Source organism: Microtus ochrogaster, unplaced genomic scaffold, assembly GCF_000317375.1.
Source record: "Microtus ochrogaster isolate Prairie Vole_2 unplaced genomic scaffold, MicOch1.0 UNK11, whole genome shotgun sequence".
NCBI classification, from domain to species: domain Eukaryota; kingdom Metazoa; phylum Chordata; class Mammalia; order Rodentia; family Cricetidae; genus Microtus; species Microtus ochrogaster.
In genome coordinates, this window is record NW_004949109.1 from 1,460,358 (window position 1) to 1,466,104 (window position 5,747).

The 5,747-nt window shown below is 50.5% G+C and overlaps 1 protein-coding gene across 1 annotated transcript in view; it reads right to left on the reverse strand.

Annotated features, from left to right (window-relative positions):
- Positions 1 to 5,148, reverse strand: part of Pik3r1 (phosphoinositide-3-kinase regulatory subunit 1) — an 83,307-nt gene extending 78,159 nt beyond the window's left edge. Inside the window, exon 1 of the mRNA XM_005366567.3 lies at positions 4,941 to 5,148. The gene's annotated coding sequence lies outside the window, so the exon portion shown is untranslated. The remainder of the gene's footprint in view (positions 1 to 4,940) is intronic.
- Between the last annotated feature and the right edge of the window lie 599 nt (positions 5,149 to 5,747).

Below are 5,747 nucleotides of genomic sequence, written 5' to 3' on the forward strand. Positions count from 1 at the left end.
AAGGAAGGAAGGAAGGAAGGAAGGAAGGAAGGAAGGAAGGAAGGAAGAAAGGAAGAAAGGAAGAAAGGAAGGGGAAGGGGAGGAAGAGAAGGAAGGAAGGGAGAGAGATAAAAATAAAAAAGAAAGGAAGGAAGAGGAGAGAGAGAGAGAGAGAGAGAGAGAGAGAGAGAGAGAGAGAGAGAACAATAAGAGTCCTTAAAATTCATGAATTCATGGCAGGAAGGATGAATTCTGCCCTGCAGCTAACAGGGGCTGTCCTGATCCCTGCCTAGATAGGTAGCTATTGGCAAGTCCTAGAACCCTCCCTCCATCATTTCGTCACCTATGAGGCCTTGGAAGAAGTAGGCCTATCCCTCACTAGGTCATTATGAGGATTAAAGGCAATTACACTCACAAAGCACGTAGTACCAGGCTTCTCAGTACAAGCTTTATATAATTATCCCTGACTCGGGGCTCGCTGTGTGCCAGGCACAGTGCTGGGAGCTTTGCATGGTTTAATTTTCAGCCCCATTTTGCAGATAGGAAAACCAGGCAAGTGAAATAGCGTGCCTGAAGTGACAGTGGACTGTAGTGGTGGCACTCTAGCCGACTGCTCTCAGGAACGACAGGACTGCTAGCAATATCAGCATTGAACGTCACTGCCTTTTACACAATGCAGATTTAAAACAGAAACAGACAGGTGCCAGGAATTTTCTCTTGCGCTGCCTTCCAATGCTGCAAGCAGTTCTAAAAGAAGCCCGAAGCTACCTAAAATAAAACCCTGCTGTAAATAGAGTCAGATAGAGCCTGCCTGTGGACTTAGCCCAAGTAATTCTCTCTCCAGACCCAAGGTGGAAAGCAGCTGAGTAGAGGTCAGAGGGGTGTTACATGGGAGGAAGGGTGACGGGAGCCTGCTTTGGTGACAGGGCACGAGGTGGGAGTCATGACACTGTCCTCTAATTGGGTTTCATGAATGCTCCCTAGACTGCCCTCAGAAAGGAAAATCTGAGCACGCTAACGCAATGCTCAGGAGAATGAGGGCAGCTGGGTCCTCATGGGATGAGCCCAGTCCTCAGGGCCACAGAGGCATTCCAGGAGGAAGGCAAGGGGCAAAGGCTGAACCGCTCGGCAAGGCATCTGGCTTCTACCGACTCACAACGGCCATTGGCAGAGCCTCCTGACCCTCTGCCAGGTTCCTATGGCTTCAGTTCTCTCCCAGGTGATCATTAACCTGAGGACTATTTTGACTACAGGTGCTGATGGCTATACATTTGATTGACTTTAAGGAAAACAATGGCACCAGAACAAAATCTCCAGCGATGTTTTTACAGGCCCTTTTTATTTCTGAAGTTAAGGTTGTGGTACACTCACCCCACATTTCACCAGAAGGTAGTGGGGTGGGGGGTGAGAGAAAGCATAATCCAAACAGACTAGCTGTACATAATTACACAGTCTACTTTCCAGTTCATTTGGCCTTAGTGTACAAGAAATAGCCTTTAATTGCCACTACTTGAGGCACGTGATTTCAGTAAGAGTGCTGGCAAAACCATGACCAAAAAAAAAAAAAATTCACATTAGGGAGGACACAAACGAGGCTTTAAAAAACACAATAAATAATGAGAACTTTAAAAGTTCAAGAAGGAAAAATGATACAATTTACATTGTCTAATTTTAAAGTAAAAACAAAACTGACAATTGGGTTGGTACCTATAACCAACCCTAGGGCTTGGGAGGTAGAGGTAAAAGGCTCAAGAGTTCTAAGTCAACTTCTGCTACAAGTAGATAGAGTTCAAGGCCAGTCTGGACAACTTGTGACACTGCCTCCAAAATAATGAAGGTACCTACACACACACACACACATGCGCGCGCACACACACACACACACACACACACACACACACACACACACACACCTGATAATCCCTTCCACTGACAGGTGACTTTCTAGTTTTCAAAGCTTCACCAGCTGCCTCATTCCTGCTTTTGCTAGCAAAACCCTGCACCATGCAAGGGGCTCTGGGCTTAGCCAACTCAATATGCATAATGGCCCGACAGGGGCTAAGTTCTTCTTATTCATGAGATAGTCAAAAGTAAAAGCTCACTCAAATGTTAGCTCAGCTGGCTATAGTCAACTAGACCATAAACCTCCTCCCTATCCCCCCCCCCAGTTGGATCATTCACTATCTATCCAATAAAACACATTTTGCAAATCAAAAATGCAAACACAATAAAAGCTGGACCAGAATTGTTTCTGTTTTAACAAGTATGTGGACAATTTTTCAAAGTGAATGCTTTTTACAACACTCCCCTGAACTACTTAGGAGAAAGGGCGGCAGAAAGGAAATTTCAATCAACACTATAACCTTAAAGCTCATGGTGTTCGTGGCAAAAGTTTAAAGGAACAGCCAACACTTTTAAGGGTACAAAGTTTATGAGTTGCATAGACTCGTACTTAAGATTCAAAGCCTTCTGAGAAATTTAGGTGACAGGGGAAAGGGGACAAGAAAGGGTAATGGGGGAGTGAGTACGACCAAAATGTGTAACATGCATGTATAAAAATGTTCCAAAAAGTTGCCAGGTAGTGGTGGCACATTGCCTTTAATCCCAGCACTTGAGAGGCAGAGGCAGGTGGACCTCTGTACATTCAAGACCAGTCTAGTCTACAGAGCTAGCTCAAGACAGCTAGGGCTTTGCACGGAAAAACCATGTCCCAAACAACCAAAAAGAAAAAAAAAAGAAAGAAAGAAAAAAGTTCCAAAAAATTAATATGCACTAACAAAAATTTTTAAAAAAAGCAATTCATAAGCTTAGGTGTAATTAACATTTTCAAAAGATACATGCATAAACCCACCAACAGCAGTCAAAATACATATTCCTGTAACATGTTCTATTGCTCTCTCCTCAAACCAACTTCATTTAAAAAAAAACTAAAGAAAAAAGCACATTGGATCAGTGGGCAGTGAGATACTTTTTTACACGGCTACAGTGCATCACAGATGTGAAAAAGCAGAGTGCTATCATAAAAAATGCAAATAAAACAGCAGATAACAATGTGCACATGGCAGAGTTCTGTTATGCAACTAGGAACAAGTCCCAGGGCAAGATGAAAGTTAAAAGCAAACTCTCCCACAGCAGTTTGAGAGCCAGGATCAGCTAAGTCCAACTTTCTTCAAATCATAAAAACGGACAGATTGCTATGGAAGAGAAGTGTGGCCTGCAACAGGCACACAGGGGAAGGCGGCGGGTGGTGGCATTGCAGGGAACTTCTGCAAAGCCAGGAGCTTCCCCCACTCTCCTTTCCTATTTCAACCTGACTTTGAACCAGGAGCGGTGCAAGAAGAATCAGGATCATTTTCTTTGTACTAGGCAAAAATAGTTGTTTTCCAAATTTTAAACAACTTGCGTGCTTAAGAAAACGACTTGCTTACCATTGTTTTATCTCAAAAACAGTGAATGTAACTGGAAAAAAAAAAAATCTCCTGGGGTGCTGGTTCCTTGTTCAGTGACAAACGATGCAGGGACACCTCACCTGTGCAGAAGGCCCTGAAGTACTAATGATTTCTACTTTAGAAATCATTAATCTGCTAATCCGTGGCAGAAATAACCCCATCTGCCTACTACTCCAAGCTTTTTTTGCTCATAATTTACTATCCTTAAGGTGTCCCAAAACACACTATGAGCTAAGAAAATACTAAGAGAGGGCTCCACAAGGAGTCTAGGTCAATCAGCTCTGTGAAGGCTCCTACCACCTAAAACTTGAAACTCGATCTCACTACAAATGACAATCTTATGCTACATTCAAAACCCGGAACTGCTTTATCCTTTCCTACTTCGCACTGTCTGACAAAGGGGAAAGACAGGGAAAGAAAGGGAGAAATTTTTAAGCCCTAAAACCATGAAACCCCTAAATAAAACCTAAACTCACACCAGTACAGAACCAGAGCCTGCAGCTCCTTCGAGAATAAACTGTGGAAGAGAGACCTTTCCGGTATTAGCAGTGCCAAGAGCAGAATTCCCCTGAATCCAGTGCCGGCACACAGCATCCAACATGCCACAGCCACTCCGCTCACACCCTTGCATTATTGTGCGCGAAAGCTGGTAACCAAAATGCATTTCTGTACATGCGTGCCTGGTCAGAGCGTTTCTATTCTTTGTCTCGTGATCTGCCGGGCAGTTTCTGCCTTTGGGAAGGAAGTGGCTTGCAGACAATTCCCCCTGATATTTTAGCCTAGGCTTGTACGCGGGGCCGGCTCTCCCGGGTCGGCCGCATATTGCTGGGCAGGTCCCTCCAGGGTTGCCCCGCGTTAGGAAAAGCTGGATTTCCGGGCGGTGCCAGGATCCCACTCATTATGCCTCCAGCAACCTGCCCAAGCCCGGCGAGCGCCAGACGCCAAGCTAGAGCTCCAGCCACCGACCGCCCCGAGGCGCACTTCCCCCACCCCGGAAGAGGAGGGCGGCAAACTTCGGAGGGCGGGGGTTGGGGGCGAGCTCCGGGGACCACCGTGGCCCAGCTTGGCCGGAGACCCCGGCTGCAGCTGCCGGGCCTGGAGGGGACGTCACGCTATTGCAAAGACAGAGACCCAGGCGCTCTCCTCGCGCGCTCCCGGTTCCAGGAAGCTGCAGGGCAAAAGGGGACCCTCGGAAGCGTGAGGTGACGAAGGAGGAGGGGAGCAGGCGATAGCTGGCAACTCCAGGGACCGAATACGCCCGGTAGCGAGCAAAGCCGGGTAACACCGAGGAAACGACAGCAGGAGGTGGTCGCGACCATGCAGGCTAGCCACTGGCCCGAGAAGCTTTTCAGCGGCGGAGAGATGCTGGCGACTGGGAGCTGGCAGCTGGGTCGCTTCCCCTTGAGTGGCTCCACAGCAGAAGCGGCTGCCGGTGACAGGAAGAGCAGCGGCCGAGCGTATTCGCACTGCCTCCCCCTCCCGGGCACACGGGGACCCACCGCCGCCACCTACCTCCGGAGCGGCTCGCTTCCTTCCTCTGCCTGGCCTGGGCTTCAGCGGCCTCTCAAGCTCGCAGCTCACAGGCGCCTGCGATCCAACTGCGACCCGCCGACGCTCCGCTGTCCAGGTTCTTTGGTTGCACAGCCGTCCTCGCCGTGGCCGCTGCTTCCTCCAACTCGGCTCCAGCTGCTCGCTACTCCTTGCGGAGCACCCTCGGCTCCAGCGCCCGGCGCCAGCCCCGCCCCGGACCCGCCCCTCCGCCCCGCCCCCAGACACACACCAATCAGCGCCCGAGAGCCCGCCCCCAGAGCCCGAGCCGCGCCCTCCGCCTCTACCAGTCTCCGGGCGGGCGACCAGGGTCCGGGCTCAGTACTCAGTGCCTACCGCCCTACCCCCAATCCCCTCCCCCGCCGCGCTCGCCTCCGCCCCCGGCACGGGGATGTCCCAGGCGACCGGACGGCGGGCGGTCCCCGCTGCGGAGCTCTACTTCTGCGCGCTTGGGGCTGGTTCGTCTGCGGGGCGTCTCCCGGGCCCGACAGGGAGTGGAGGTGGGGACCCAGGGGGAGGTAGAAGATAAGTTCTGGCCTCCTGGGAACCCGGCTAGCTACCTGCTCTCTTCGAGACCCTGCGCCTTTCGAACACACTAGCGTTTCAGAAGCAGTGGCTAGGGTCAGGAGGACACAGATGCCAAGGCTCGCCAAAGAAGGGAGGCCCTGTAATTCCTGGCCTCGCCAGCACAGCTTCCCTAGTGGTCAGAAAAACCGCGCCACCCGGCGTGGCACTCCTGGGGTGAAGGAGGGGTGAAAGGGTGAGCCGGAG